At 39.6% G+C, this 16,668-nt stretch overlaps 1 protein-coding gene across 2 annotated transcripts in view; it reads left to right on the plus strand.

Moving 5' to 3' along the window:
- Positions 1-492: 492 nt before the first annotated feature.
- ELAPOR2 (endosome-lysosome associated apoptosis and autophagy regulator family member 2) overlaps positions 493-16,668 on the plus strand; it is a 114,009-nt gene continuing 97,833 nt past the window's right edge. The window contains exon 1 of one of the 2 annotated variants that reach the window (XM_040260707.1): positions 493-612. The gene's annotated coding sequence lies outside the window, so the exon portion shown is untranslated. The remainder of the gene's footprint in view (positions 613-16,668) is intronic. The other variant, XR_005724459.1, reaches the window with a different exon arrangement.

The following is a 16,668-nucleotide window of genomic DNA, read 5'->3' on the forward strand; positions in this document are numbered from 1 at the left end:
AACACACATAGCCGATTAACAGTGTTGTGGTAGTTTCAGGTGAACAGTGAAGGGACCCAACCATATATATTCATGTATCTATTCTCCCACAAACCTCCTTCCCATCTAGGCTGGCACGTAACATTGAGTAGAGTCCCATGTGCTATACAGTATGTCCTTGTTGGTTACCTGTTTTGAATGTAGCAGTGTACACATGACCTTCCCAAACTCCCTAACTGTCCCTCCCTCCCACCCCTGCCCCTGGCAACTGTAAGTTTGTTTTCTAAGTCTGTGAGTCCTTTTCTGTTTTGCAAGTCAGTTCATTTGTGGCATGATATATATTTTTTTTTATCAAAAAACTGCGTGATATGGATGGAGTCTCAGAAGAAAGAGGATCAACCAGAGAGAACAGTTTGGAATGAGGCTTCCAGGCAGGTTTGATAGTGACTGAGAAAGCACAGTTGTCCCATTAACACTGGCTCTAACAAAGACTTGTCTGTGATTATTTGCAGAAAGATTACCACTTTGAATATACAGAATGTGATAGCAGTGGCTCCAGGTGGAGAGTTGCCATTCCGAATTCCGCAGTGGACTGCTCTGGCCTGCCTGACCCAGTGAGAGGCAAAGAATGCAGTATGTTTTGACTTTTTGACTTTTTTCCCAATTAAACCATAAGTCCTTCATATGAGCCTGAGAAGATAACTGTGATGCCTATAAAAGACCTTGGAAAAAAAGAGCATTGTTGTCCAGCAGAGCAGAAGCATCTTTTCTCAACACCTAGTGCCCTTAGGTCTGAAGTCTGAAAGGAGATGCAGGCTGTATTAAGGGGTGTTATTTTTATTTATTTGTCTTAAAAAATCTGGTTTACTATCTTACTTGAAACTCTAAAGGGCAGAGTGGCAGAATTTCTATTTAATAGATTTTTTTCTTTAAATTTTAAGGGACTTTTCAGAGTTTTGGTACACATAAATAGCATTTGGTACACATAATATTGTTAAACACATTGTGTAAAACGTGCCATCTTTGTCATTTGTAGGTTTGGTGACATTAAAAACAGTTACATTGTTGTGCTTTCCTCCCCAACACACATCTATAGAACTCTCTCACCTGGCAATGGATTTGTTTTTGTTTTAGCCATAGAAATATGATAATTTGTCTTTTTAATGTACAGAGAAATTAGAGAATTTGTCTATCATATTCGACAGCTTGTCTTGTAGCAATTAAGCAGGTTTGAAGTGTAACATGAATTAACAGAAATATGTCATTAAATTAATTTTCATTTATAGACTCTACTTTAAAAAACCCTTAAATTTGGTGAGTCATAAGATCCTGCAGTAAAGTTGTCTTGTGGTATTCTAGAGTTCAAAGCCAGAAGTAAGACAAAGATTATTTTGGTTTTTCTACAGTCTTCCAAATGGTATTCCTAAAAGCTGAGTTCTTTTGTTCCCAAATGAAAAAGCAGATAAGCAAATTAATTAAACAGATAGCTACTTCCTTCCTCTTCATGGGAAAACTCTATCTCCATGGTTGGTTGGAGGAGTTTTAGCATAGGTGTGGATTTAGTAATAAAAGAGAGACGGGAAGGTGGTATGTCTTAGGAAAATAAGAGAAGAAAGCCATTATTTCTTGGTGAATGATATTAAATGAATATAAAGAGAACCTGAGAAATTCAGGTTAGCCAGGGAAAGGCTTGTGTCCAGCAAGAATCTTGGGAGAATAGTGGGGCCAGTGAAGGAGATGATCCATGGCTGGGGTATATGTGACCGCCTCTGCGGAGAGAGGACCAGCTCTCAGGGAGAATTCCAGTTAAAAGGGAAACATCCTGAGTATTGCCTGTGGAATTAACTCATTGCAAAATTGCTTCTGTTACTTTTCTGAAAAATCTTTATATCTTTTATTTATATTTACATTTTCCTTATGGGCTAATTCCTTGTTTCCCTTGTAAACAACCGTACTGAGGTGGAGTGTGTCAGCATTTTGAATGTATCAGATCTCTTCAAGAAAATTAGAGATACCAAGGGAACATTTCATGCAAAGATGAGCACAATAAAGGACAGAAACGGTATGGACCTAACAGAAACAAAAGATATTAAGAAGAGGTGGCAAGAATACACAAAAGAACTGTACAAAAAAGATCTTTATGACCAAGATAACCACGATGGTATGATCACTCACCTAGAGCCAGACTTCTTGGAATGCAAAGGCAAGTGGGCCTTAGGAAACACTATTGCTAACAAAGCTAGTGGAGGTGATGGAATTCCATTTGAGCTATTTCAAATCCTAAAAGATGATGCCATGAAAGTGCTGCACCCAATCTGCCAGCAAATTTGGAAAACTCAGCAGTGGCCACAGGATTGGAAAAGGTCAGTTTTCTTTCCAATCCCAAAGAAAGGCAATGCCAAAGAATGTTCAGACAACTGCACAATTGCACTCATCTCACATGCTAGCAAAGTAATGCTCAAAATTCTCCAAGCAAGGCTTCAACAGTATGTGAACCAAGAACTTTCAGATGTTGAAGCTGGATTTAGAAAAGGCAGAGGAACCAGAGATCAAATTGCCAACATCTGTTGGATCATTGAAAAAGCAAGAGAGTTCCACAAAAATGTCTACTTCTGCTTTATTGACTACACCAAAGCCTTTGACTGAGTGGATCACAACAAACTGTGAAAATTTCTTCACAAGATGGGAATACCAGATCACCTTATCTGAGAAATCTGTATGCATGTCAAGAAGTAACAGTTAGAACTAAACATGGAACAACAGACTGGTTCCAAATTGGGAAAGGAGTACGTCAAGGCTGTATATTGTCACCCTGCTTATTTAACTTTTATGCAGAATTCAGTTCAGTCGCTCAGTCTTGTCTGACTCTTTGCGACCCCATGGACTGCAGCACACCAGGCTTCCCTGTCCATCACCAACTCCCCGAGTTTACTCAGACTCATGTCCATTGAGAGAAGGCAATGGTGACCCACTCTAGTACTCTTGCCTGGAAAATCCCATGCACGGAGGAGCCTGGTAGACTGCAGTCCAGGGGGTCTCGAAGAGTTGGACATGACTGAATGACTTCACTTTCACTTTTCACTTTGATGCATTGGAGAAGGAAATGGCAACCTACTCCAGAGTTCTTGCCTGGAGAATCCCAGTGACAGAGGAGCCTTGTAGGCTGCCGTCTATGGGGTTGCACAAAGTCAGACATGACTGAAGCGAGTTAGCAGCAGCAGCAGCAGCAGCATGTCCATTGAGTTGATGATGCCATCCAACCATCTCATCCTCTGTCATCCTCTTCTCCTCTTGCCTTCAATCTTTCCCAGCATCAGAGTCTTTTCCAACGACTATGCAGAGTACATCATGAGAAATGCTGGACTGGATGAAGCTTAAGCTGGAATCAAGATTGCCAGGGGAAATATCAATAACCTCAGATATGCAGATGACATCACCCTTATGGCAGAATGTGAAGAAGAACTAAAGAGCCTCTGGGTGAAAGTGAAAGAGGAGATTGAAAAAGTTGGCTTAAAATTCAACATTCAGAAAACTAAGATTATGGCATCTGTTCCCATCACTTCATGGCAAATCGATGGGGAAACACTGGAAACAGTGATAGACTTTATTTTCTTGGGCTCCAAAATCACTGCAGATGGTGACTGCAGCCATGGAATTAGAAGATGCTTGCTCCTTGGAAGGAAAGCTATGATAGTCCTAGACTGCATTTTAAAAAGCAGAGACATTACTTTGCTGACAAAGGTCCAACTAGTCAAAGCTATGGTTTTTCCAGTAGTCATATATGGATATTAGGGTTGGACTATAAAGAAAACTAAGCTCCAAAGAATTGATGCTTTTGAACTGTGGTGTTGGAGGAGACTCTTGACGAGTCCCTTGGACTGCAAGGAGATCAAACCAGTCAATCCTAAAGAAAATCAGGTCTGAATATTCATTGGAAAGACTAATGCTGAAGCTGAAAGTCCAATACTTTGGCACCTGATGTGAAAAACTGACTCATTTAAAAAAAAAACCCAATGCTGGGAAAGATTGAAGGCAGGAGGAGAAAGGGATGACAGAAGATGAGATGGTTGGATGGCATCAACAACTCAATGGACATGAATTCGAGCAAGCTCCGGGAGTTGGTGATGGACAGTGAAGCCTGGCGATGCTGCAGTCTATGCGGTCACAAGAGTCTGACATGAATGAACTGAATGGAACTGTTTCAGCAGCTGTGCTGCCGTTGACTGGCACTGGCTTTTGAGTACTGATTGTTCCTTTGAAATGGGCTATGCTGGAGTATTTACATGATGGAAATTGAGGAACACTACAAATCAGCTTACCAGCCATATCACTAATTAAATTCATTGGCCAAAATTTCAAAAATATGGTTCAGAATTGATGTCTGACTAGGAATTATTTCTGTTTGTTGCCAAGGATTCTTTTGCTCATTATTTATTATTATCTTCCACAGATAATGTTATGAATTTGACATGCCAGCTAGAACTACTCTAAAAACTCGATATAGTAAAGTCATTATTAGTTGTAAATCACTTTAAATGATGATAGTACTTACTTTTAAAATGGTAACCTAAAATGATACTACTTATGAGGTGTCTGGGACATTTTTTATCTTGGTTTGTCTGAAATCTGAATTTACGTGTATTTCTGTATACTATAGTTATATCTGCTCTGGAGGTTGTTAGTCTGGCCTCTGATTGTGACTGTTCTTTATATGATAAAGGCAAGTTATTTTGAAACTCACAAGAAACTTAATAGAGGCAATTACCTTAGAAGCTCAGTCAATTCCTAACATTAAGCGTGGTGCTTAGCACATTACTGGCCATCAAAGCACTGCTGAAGGCAGTTATGATAATAACTGAATATTCCTTCAGTGGCTTAGATGTTCTACTGCTAATAATAGCTACCATTTTTCATATATGGATGATAGGCTAACCACCGTGCTTGGAGCTTCATATCATTTTCCATTGTATCCTCACAATAACCCTCTCTGATAGCTAATGTCGATGTCTCTGCTGATAAGAAAACTCGGAGTTAAGATGGTGAAGTAAGTTACTGCAGGTTGGGTCATATAGGCAGGATGTGGCAGATATGCGGTCAGATACAGACATGTCTGATTCCAGAGCCTATCTGGACATATAAGCTGGCATGGGGGTATATATAGCTCTATCACTGGCCATCTTCAAGGGAAGATATTAGAAACGTGTGCTTCAGGATAAAAGAGGATAAAAATGTTGGGGTTCAGGAGAAGCTTGCTATCTGCAAGCTGTGTGTGAATGATGCCCAAACCTGAAATGATGGATGATGCCCACAGGCACTAGACTCAGCAGTTATGTTGTGATGATATGGCCCAGCAGTGGGGCCATCTAAAAGAAAATTTAAAAATTAACATGTCTGCTTCACATAAGTGAAAAATATTGAGGGCAGTGCTTATGTAAGACATAACTTCCCCAGATCCCACTGTTCTCAGTGAAGCAAAACCCAGAATGCGGCCTCAGTTGAAATTCATATAGAATCTTCCAAATGTAATTGGCTAGATCTTTCCCTCTTTCTCAGAAACAAACAGTACCTGAGGCTTCTCCTTAGGAAAAGAATTATAGAGATATTTATGTAGCAACTGTACATTTTAAAAAATAAAATTGATGGGCAAGCTGTATTATATCTTTATCTTTAATAAATCCTGTAAAATCTGGTTGCATGGCTCTGAGTGAAGTAAGTCAGGCTTCAGTTTTTGTTGTGTTAGATCCCTAGACTGTATGTGAGCTTGAGGCTTGCTGCCCTCAGGAAATGGGAGGGAGAGACCTCTGGTTATTAACTGACATAGCTTCCCATTGTCCTCCTGACCCCTCTGCTGTGGAGTCCTCAGTGCTGCACTGGACTGTGCGCGCCACCGAGATGACTTCATTTCTCTCTGTCGGCTCCAGGCTTAGCTCCAGAGAACTTTGCTGCTGTTTCCAAGTCCTGGTGCTGAGTCTCATGTCTGTGGACATCATCCACCATTGGAGGTGTTGGTGTCATTCAGACACAGCTTACAGGTAGCATGTCATTCCTGAATAGCACTTGTTACTTCCTCCCAAAATGAGGCGATATAACCCCGGTCCCGACGCCATCCCTTCTCTACTGTTGGATCACTTTCCTCTTGCACAAGAGTTTTAAAACTCTTCTCTTGACTCTTTGGGTGTTTGCTTGACTTTCTTAGATTATTAAAAGCAACAGTCATTCTGGAATAGTTTCCTGGGTGGGATACCTTCTCTCCTTCTCCTCTCTCTTACTCTCACCAACCACACTGGAGAAAAGGGACTTTTTGTTTCAAACTAAACTTTAGAAATAAAAGCCTGGCTACCAGGAGTGAGGAAAGAGCTCCTTTTCTATTGCCTTATGTATTTTCAGACATGTCTGGAACACCAAAGGGAAAAAACATAGCAAGATATCTCTTCCTTTGGGGAGTGTGTATTTCTGTTGTCTACTACTTCACGTATTTCTCAGCCTGTGTCTTCAACTATAACCTTAACACATTGCTTTCTAATCGGGGATGACTAAGGTATTTATAATCTGATTTGTTATGTTAGCATCAAGTCATAGTATTGTGGGCATTGTTTAGTCTTATAATTCATTAGTTGTATAAACTGACATTTGGCTCTTAGTTTTTAAAATGCTATATTTAGATATTAAAAAACCCTTGAATACAGTTGTTTTCCTATTTTCACTTTGTCTCTCAGAGCTGTTGTTATAACCTACATTTTATGGGCCTTAAGGTGTAAGCAGAGGTGACAGTTTGAATCAATAGTTTTTGATTCCAGTTGGACTAAAAGAAGAGGAAGGATTGTCATGGAAAGGGGAGTTGGTTTTAGCTTCCTGGGTGGGATATTTAAAAATCCCTTTTTGGGGGATCATAGCTCTTTGAAGGAGAAGGCAATGGCAACCCACTCCAGTACTCTTGCCTGGGAAATCTCATGGACTGAAGAGCTTGGTAGGCTGCAGTCCATGGGGTCGCTAAGAGTCAGACACGACTGAGTGACTTCACTTTCACTTTTCACTTTCATGCACTGGAGAAGGAAATGGCAACCCACTCCAGTGTTCTTGCCTGGAGAATCCCAGGGACGGGGGAGCCTGGTGGGCTGCCGTCTCTGGGGTCACACAGAGTCGGACACGACTGAAGCGACTTAGCAGCAGCAGCAGCTCTAAGTGTAGGCGCTTCCCCAGGATTCAATACATAGCCTGTTTCAGTTGTGTGGAGTTGTTATTGATATGGCAGCCAGAACATTTGGGAAAATTGAGTACATTGGTATTGAATGGTGATTGCATTCTTTCTGCAATATTTCATGTAAACAAAGGGTGTTGAGAGTTTTTTTTGTTGAGAAATGCCAGTACTTTTTTTTTTTTTTTTTGGCTCTCCTCATCCCTGGTTCCACAGGCTAAGTACAAGGAAGGAGATAATGGGATGAGGGCAGACTGCTTTTTTTTTTTTGGCGGGGGGGCACTTCATTGCTTTGCTCATGGATGGATGATGGGTGGATGGATGAATGGATGGACAGAAAGGCATAGAAAACAGAAGCTTTGTACAAATACAAAAATATCTATATCTCTTTCTAGAAGGCTTGTTGAATCAAATTTAACCACTAATTAACAAAGTAAATTGTTATTTACTTCACTGCAGGGAGATAGGATGGACATTGCTTAATTTTCTAGGCCTTCCCGTCCAATTTCGATGCTTTATGACACTGAGAATTAGGAGGCTCTAGGTCTATAGGTGGAGAAGGCAGTGGCACCCCACTCCAGTACTCTTGCCTGGAAAATCCCATGGATGGAGGAGCCTGGTGGGCTGCAGTCCATGGGGTCGCTGAGAGTCGGACACGACTGAGCGACTTCCCTTTCACTTTTCACTTTCCTGCATTGGAGAAGGAAATGGCAACCCACTCCAGTGTTCTAGCCTGGAGAATCCCAAGGACGGGGGAGCCTGGTGGGCTGCCGTCTATGGAGTCGCACAGAGTCGGACACGACTGAAGCGACTTAGCAGCAGCAGCAGCAGCAGGTCTACAGGCTCAGATTTTATGTCAGTGTACAGGGTGGTGGAAATCCCCTCCCCCATCAACTTAAATGTGTTCTAGGCTCTCTTATGGTGACCTAAACTTGTTATAAACATTGGCTGCTCTCAATGCCAAGTATTTCTGACTGATAAGTTTATGACTTTCAAATTGCATTCTGTGTCTTGGTGCCTGAGGCAAGCTGGGAACACCCACCAAGGTGCTGATGTTTTATTCTCATCCAACTTTTTTTTTAAATTTACTTTACAATACTGTATTGGTTTTGCCATAGATCAACAAATGCCAATACTTTTTAGAAACGGCTACTGCGATATCCCCTTGATGAAGGGCTGCAGTGCACATTTTCATAATAAAGTCTCTGAGAAACATGGTAATTATTTATGGAACATTTACTGTGTTTTAACTGAATTCTGTTTTACCCAGTGTTTCCCAAGTGTATTTGATTAAAGGACTCTTTTATCAAATGTATAGTTGCACCCTTTTGGCTAATTTCTGCAGATAATGTTTTTGGGGAAACGCAGATTTAAACACAAATGCCAGGCTAATTTAGGAAATTTTTAAATGTTGTTCCTTATGCTATGGTTTAGCTAATTTCATTGCTCTGTAAGGCTCAATGGAAGCACTACTAAATGGGTGTCCAGTCCCAGACTTCCTACTGATCATGGGCAGGCGTGATATATACCGGGGGTGAAACCCCAGAACTGCAACAGATGTATGTCTTGAGCAAAATATTTAGTTCACAGCTATTTATTGAGTTTTAATCCATTCACTAAACATTTGTTGAATATTTCCTATATTCTTGACAATAGGGATCCCAAAATATTCCATAAATGAGCACTAGATTCCTATTTTCCAAGACTTTTCATTCTAATAAGGGAGCAGGTGGGGAAATAAATTATTTCTAGTATAGGGGCAAAGTGCAAGATAGATAGAAGTACCTACGGTGATCTTGACTTATGTCAGAGGGAGTCAAGAGACCTCACAGCAAAGCAGATGTGAGTTTGAAATGCAGACTGAATAACCTTGGAAATTTATCTGACCCTTGGCAGGTTCATGTGAAAAAGTGTGTCCTGATTTAGAATTGAGACAGGGATTAAATGCCTTACTTAATGGGCTGTATGTGTTAATTTTCTGAGGATCTCTGAGGTGAACCCTCAAAGATGACCTTCATGAACTTGAAGCAGAGTGGCATTTGCGGCAGAGGGATCACGGGTAGAGGTGCAGCTTAGAGGCAGCACTGGGTTTCCTGGGGGCCCTGGCAGGTATGTGTGGATGGTGCTCAGGGAGGAAGCGAGCAGGGACAGGCAATGCTGGCCAGTCTCACTGGCTCCAGTGTGTTACATCAAGGACTTGAATCCAGAGACAGCTGTTTGCAGGTATTTGAGGGCCTTAAATGAAATAATAAATATAATTTACAGTGTCCAGAATCATAATTATATAATAATGTAGCTTACTGAAAATAATAATAGAAATTATAATAGCCAATCTTTACTTGCTCTATGTCAGCATGATTGTAAATGGTTTACATGTATTCTCTCAAATCCAGGTATCCTAACAACCTTGTGAAGTAGGTATTTGGATTATCTCCCAAAGATATGTCAAAGGCAGGACTGGGATTTGAATCAGAGCATTTTAGCTCCTGGGTCCATGTTCTTAACCTGTATGGTGTCCCATCTCTTTGGGCAGCATTCCAGTGTTTGTTGAACAAGTGTTAGGCCCCTTCTTGAGGCATTGTGCTCATCTTACATTACCTCTTGAAAAAATGTTATGCAGACCTATAGGTAAATGGATTTTTTTTTTTTTTTACAAGATAGCATCTAAAGGCTCAAATATGTTGCTTGGTGGGTTATTTTAATTGATTGATGACCTTATTGTAAATTTTATCCTTAATCGTGTCTATTTTTCTGAAAGGGAGGGGAAAAACATTTTGAATTTAAGGCACATTTGTAGTTATATCCTCAAATACAGTGGATTGCTTAGGGCTTTTTTTCCCCTGTGTCTAGAAAACTGTTGGTGCTTGATACCTATAGTGTACATTCATTATTTAGCATGTAGTAATAGTAGAAAAATATTGATTTTTTTTAACAGTAGAGACTAGAATCTAGTCTAATTTCCAACTAGAAAACTAAGAATTTCTGATTCTTAATTTAGAACAGAGTCTTGTTTCATTCTTCCCAAGAGGGGAGGAGCTGTCATCCTCTCCTGGACCCTAAGACAGCTCCAAACACTGGGATGTCTGTTGATTGAATAACATCGGTGTCACCAAGTTAGAGTCTGCCTTCAGGGTTTCATTTATGTAGGTTAAACACAGAGATCTAATCAGACTAGTGAAAATCTGTTCTACATATGAAAGGATCGAAAACCTTTGTCCTCAAGCTTTGGGTGTTGATGCATCAGATTTCAGGTGAGAAGAAGACTGGAGTTAAATCTGCTCAGCAACACGCAAGTGGTTGGTGAAAGGCAGGAATGCATGAGATTGTTAAGAGAACAGATCAAAAACAGGCTTTACATCAGTTGAAGTGTTTGATGGGAGCTATGGTTGAGGAAGCTTCTTTGAAGAAAGTGTTTTATAAGGAGATGAGAGGACCCAGCCCTCAAAACTGCAAAATCAAGGGCAGAGGAGCTATCAGGAAGTACATGGTGACTGGCACTTTGTAAGGAAGAGGAAAAATTCAGGGTGATAAGAATCAAAGTGTTGGGACATAATTGAAAGTTGAGAAAACTGATTTCACAGGTGCATTTCTCTGCCCTCTTTAGTGACCTCATCAAATACTCTTTAACATTTTCCTTCCCCTGACCTTCACTATTAGACTTTTTTTCATAAACCTTGTGTCATCCTGAAACTCCAGTACTTTGGCCACCTCATGCGAAGAGTTGACTCATTGGAAAAAACTCTGATGCTGGGAGGGATTGGGGGCAGGAGGAGAAGGGGATGACCAAGGATGAGATGGCTGGATGGCATCACGGACTCGATGGACGTGAGTCTTTGTGAACTCCGGGAGATGGTGATGGACAGGGAGGCCTGGCGTGCTGCAGTTCATGGGGTCGCAAAGAGTCGGACACGACTGAGCGACTGAACTGAACTGAACTGTGTCATCCTGTGCTCAGTGAACTGGAATTTGTCTCCTTCCCTATTCCCTATCAAACACTGAAGTCAAGAAGCCACAATAAAATATATTTGTATGTGTGTGTTTTAAAATAGGAAGTTTTAATCTAGCCTCTCTTAATTTAATGGGGATTGTAGCTGTGGTGTTACTTGGATCAATTTTCCTCCCAGGAGTTGGTGATTTTGGTCGTAGGGGTGGGAGACAGATTATTCTTGCTGATCAATCTTTTCCATGATGCGCAGTGACAGTCACACCATCCTAACTGGTAGGGTTCTGTGAGGATTCATTCACTGGAAAGAATGTTAAAGTGAGGATGTATTTTCAGAGATAGAAAGGCAATCCTTTGAATATTCTTTTCAATAAAACAGTTAATTAGAGCACATCAGCCAGAACTGGTTTGTATTAATGTAATCCTTTGTATATCTCTTGTCTTCCTTTCATCTTTGCAAAATGAGAGGTGAAAATTTTCTCCCTTCTCTGTTGAAGAATTGCACAAATCTGAACTTACAAACATAACCCTGTGGCCTCCATCTTCATCACTGAATCTTAATGGAAAGATAAACATGTTTATTGTAGGTTATTTAAGAATTTGGTTCTTATCATTTAATTGCACCACTTCAGACTTTGCACTGCAGCTCATATGTTACTCAACGTGGCTAAGCAGCCCTGCTGTAAGTAGAATTCATGTCTTTTACTTCTAGGGCAGAGGTGTGTTTTTTCGGATGCTATTCTTTACTTCAGAAACAGTAGATTTTTTTTTTAGCTTAGCTGTAATAAAGTCTTTTGGCTTCATGGTACTGCAGGGAAGTATGTTTATTAAGTAGAGAGTCATAGGAGTTATGAGACTCATAGATTGTGAGTCTGCCCGTGGTGACTGTAGAGAAGTTGAACTAAGATACTCCAGGTCACACAGATGAGCAAACTCGGCATCCATACCAGGAGGGTTTGTACCAGGTGATCTTAAAAGTCCCTTTTGTTCATTCTGGTAGTTTTAAGTGTTATTACATACCATAATTTATTCATTCTATGATCAGATCATGTCTCATATTCCATGCCTTGTGAATTAGAGTGGAAATATAATATCTCTTCTCAATGTTCATGAGTATTTACTCCTCACAGAACACTGCAATGTCTGCCATTGTTAGAATTTGCATAGTGTTACCGTCTTCTAGTCTCTTCCAGCCTTATCTTGAACATGGCAAACAGGTGCTGTGTTCACAACCAGCCTGCATAGCTGCCTTGTGAATTTTGACCAGGAAAATAAATAAATAACAAATACAGTAAGTAAAATATAATGAAAGAGAACAAGGAATCCTTTTAGCCAAGGGGAAAGAAAAATGCCTACATGTAAATAAAAACATCAACAAGAAATGGCCTGTTTTAATGCACTGTTTTGGTGTTTTCCTGTCTCACTTTAATTTTGTAAAATGAGATAAATTATTTTTCTTCTCTAAGAATTTCACAATTAAGAACCTAAAAAAGAGAATCCAAGCATTCTCCTTGTCACAGGCATGGAGGGAGGAAGAGCAGCCAAGATTTGCTGGACTGAGTCTGTTTAGCTTCTTTTATTTTATTTATATTTTTTGGCCACAAGTGTGGCATGCGGGATTTTAATTCCCTGCCTCAGGATCAAACCCAAGCTCCCTGCAGTGGAAGTGTGGATTCTTAATCACTGGGCTGCCAGGGAATTCCCTCAGCTTCTTTTAGATGCGATTTTCTACTTCCTTTCTGTTTTCTGTGGGAAGACTTACAAACCTGACAGGCAGTTGAAGCTTTAATTATCTGATAATGATAATTGACTGGCTAAATGATTAATAAAGATCAGCCAGTCAGTTCAGGCACTCAGTCATGTCCAACTCTGTGCGACCTCATAGATTGCAGCATGGCAGGCTTCCCTGTCCATCACCAACTCCTGGAGGTTGCTCCAGCTTCTGTCCATTGAGTCGGTGATGCCATCCCACCATCTCATCCTCTGTCATGCCCTTTTCCTCCTGCCCTCAATGTTTCCCAGCATCAGGGTCTTTTCCAATGAGTCAGATTTTTGTATTGGGTCACCAAAGTATTAGAGTTTCAGCTTCAGCATCAGTCCTTCCGATGAATATTCAGGCCTGATTTCCTTTAGGATTGCCTGGTTGGATCTCCTTGCAGTCCAAGGGACTCTCAAGAATCTTCTCCAACACCACAGTTCAAAAGCATCAATTCTTTGGCACTTAGCTTTCTTTATAGTCCAACTCTCACATCGATACATGGCTATTGGAAAAACCATAATTTTGACTAGCTGGGCTTTTGCTGGCAAAGTAATGTCTCTGCTTTTTAATATGCTTTCTAGGTTGGTCATAACTTTTCTTCCAAGGAGCAAGCGTCTTTTAATTTCATGGCTGCAATCACCATCTGCAGTGATTTTGGAGCCCAAGAAAATAAAGTCTGTTACTGTTTCCATTGTTTCCCCATCTATTTCCCATGAAGTGATGGGACCAGATGCCATGATCTTCGTTTTCTGAATGTTGAGCTTTAAGCCAACTTTTTCACTCTCCTCTTTCACTTTCATCAAGACTCTTTAGTTCCTCTTCACTTTCTGCCATAAGGGTGGTGTCATCTGCATATCTGAGGTTATTGATATTTCTCCCAGCAATCTTGATTCCAGCTTGTACTTCATTTAGCCTGGCAATTTTCATTATGTACTCTGCATAGAAGTTAAATAAGCAGAATGACAATATACAGTCTTGACATACTCATTTCCCAATTTGGAATCAGTCCATTGTTTCATGTCCAGTTCTTAACTGTTACTTCTTGATCTGCATAAGTGAAAAGGTAAAATATATCATTTTTGAAACTCACAATTTATGCATTATTTTTCCTGTTTGTACTTTCCTTAATGGCCATGAATAATAATAGCTGGAAGAGAGTTCTTCTTTTGTAGTCAGTAAAGACAATGCATACAGCTTTAACCTTGTTTTCTTGATCTTATGTAAATAAAATGAGACAACTGAAAAAAATAAGTGTATTGGGTCATCTTAATTCTGAGACTGATTTAATTAATTTTCCCATAAACATATACAATTTATTTAGTTATTAACTTATGTTGACTGATTAGATATTATATATTTTTACAGTGAATTTAGCTTAGTGAAATGTGAATTCCATCTATTTTGAGGAAGGTAAGTCTAGACTAGATTAGTTGCCTCATGAGAGCAGGGACTGTTTCCATCTTATTCACTGAATACCCTTGGTGACCAGTGTTTGCCTACTCAGTACTGGATCCTCAAGAGATATCCACTGAATGAAATAATACAGTGTGATTCCTATGTATTTAGCTGTAATGAGAATGCATAGGCACTCTATATCATCAGTATTTCATTGAACAACTAAGTTGAAAATTCTTTTATTACTGCTTCTTATTTCTGTTTACTGTTCAGAGAACAAATTTTAGTAACAAATAACTTTGAGTTAAAAATAGGAAAAATGGATGAATTACGAATAAATGTAATTGATAGCCATCATCTTTCAAAGCATGAGGCCTCTGAAGGAAGAAAATCACCACTAAGAGGCCCTTGTGGTGAAAAGATTAAAAATAATTTTTTTTAAATTTTTAGGCATAAAGCATAGATGATAATCAGCATATAAATGATCAATTTAGCAGCCATTATTTGGTACACTGTATAGGGCTTAGGTTAAAGCGTCTGCCCACAATGCTGGGGACCTGGGTTCGATCCCTGGGTCAGTAAGATCCCCTGGAGAAGGAAATGGCAACCCACTCCAGTATTCTTGCCTGGAGAATCCCATGGATGGAGGAGTCTGTTGGGCTATGTCCACGGGGTCACCAAAGAGTCGGATATGACTGAGTGACTTCACTTTCACTTTCACTTTCATAGGGCAGTTGCTTGAAGATGGTAAAGCCTTAAATTTTCATGTTATATTTTTATTCTCAGAGTAGTTTTCAGTCTTTCATAGGACCACAAACAGTTTTCTGAGAGAGGAGGGGAAAGTGGTGACCTCCTTGAAATGTGAATGAATGGAGTCAAGGAGGGTTAAGTAAATTACCCAGCCATTTGCTGGTGGGTCACCTGATTTTTTTACACCTGCATCTTTCAGTTTTTATAGTAGAGGAAATAGATGTCAGAAAAGAAGTATAAAGCTGAGAAAAAGAATACTGAATTTAGCTCATGACTTCTTGGTTACAGTTTGGATTTTAAGAGGTTGAGTTGTTTTTTTTTTTTACTTTTTTATTGAATGAAAGATTCTTTATATTCTATAATGCTTTACAATTTAAAAAAATTTCATACACATGATTTTATATAATGCTATAAACCCCTTTTAAAATTACCCCATACCTCTATGTTGCCCCCCGCCCACTGGCTTTCCCTCTCCTCATTGATACCACTGACTTGTTCTCTATAGCAGTTAGTCTGCTTCTTTTTGGTTTTATCAACTAGCTTATTGTATTGTTTTATATTCAACACGTAAGTGATATCATACACCATTTGTTCTCTGTATTACTCATTTCACTTAGCAAAATGCACGCCAAGTCCATCGATGTTGTGGCATACGGCAAAACTTTGTTCTTTTTATAGTTGAGTGTATGTGTGTGTGTGTGTATGATGTGTATATATATATAAGGTATATATATAAGAAGGTTGGATTTTTAACATCACTTTTACTTTTAGGTAAAGTATGAAATCCCAGGCTGATTCCACTGTTAAATAGTGTGTGACCGTACTCAAATAAGAGCTTTCTCTTCTCATACCAGAACTTTGGAGTTTGCTTATCTTCCATACAGTTACTCTAGGATTCAAGGTTGTTGAAGAAAAAATAGTATTTATTTGAGAAATGATTAATTCTTTAAATGAAATAGAGTCAAACTCACATTGACAAGAGTGAAAACAGCTATATACAATAACTGCAATCCAGTTTTTGTTGAAAGAGTCTTCTATTAATCTATGAAATTAGAGTACACCCTCACACCATACACAAAAATAAAGACTTAAATATAATATATGCCACCATAAAACTCCTAAAAGAGAACTTAGACAAAATATTTTCTGACATAAATATAGCAATATTTTCTTAGGTCAGTCTCCCAAAGCAATAGAAATAAAAGCAAAAATAAACAATGGGACCTAGTCGACCATATAAGCTTTTGCACAGCAAAGGAAAGCATTAGTTCAGTTCAGTTCAGTCGCTCAGTCGTGTCCGACTCTTTGCGACCCCATGAATTGCAGCATGCCAGGCCTCCCTGTCCATCACCATCTCCCGGAGTTCACTCAGACTCACGTCCATCAAGTCAGTGATGCCATCTAGCCATCTCATCCTCTGTCATCCCCTTCTCCTCCTGTCCCCAATGTCTCCCAGCATCAGAGTCTTTTCCAATGAGTCAACTCTTCGCATGAGGTGTCCAAAGTACTGGAGCTTCAGCTTTAGCATCATTCCTTCCAAAGAAATCCCAGGGTTGATCTCCTTAAACAAAATGAAATGACAACCTATGGGCTTGGAGAAAATATCAGAAACTAGCACAACATTGTAAATTAGCTACTTTATTTTTT

Source organism: Oryx dammah, unplaced genomic scaffold (assembly GCF_014754425.2).
Source record: "Oryx dammah isolate SB20612 unplaced genomic scaffold, SCBI_Odam_1.1 HiC_scaffold_18, whole genome shotgun sequence".
Lineage (NCBI taxonomy): Eukaryota > Metazoa > Chordata > Mammalia > Artiodactyla > Bovidae > Oryx > Oryx dammah.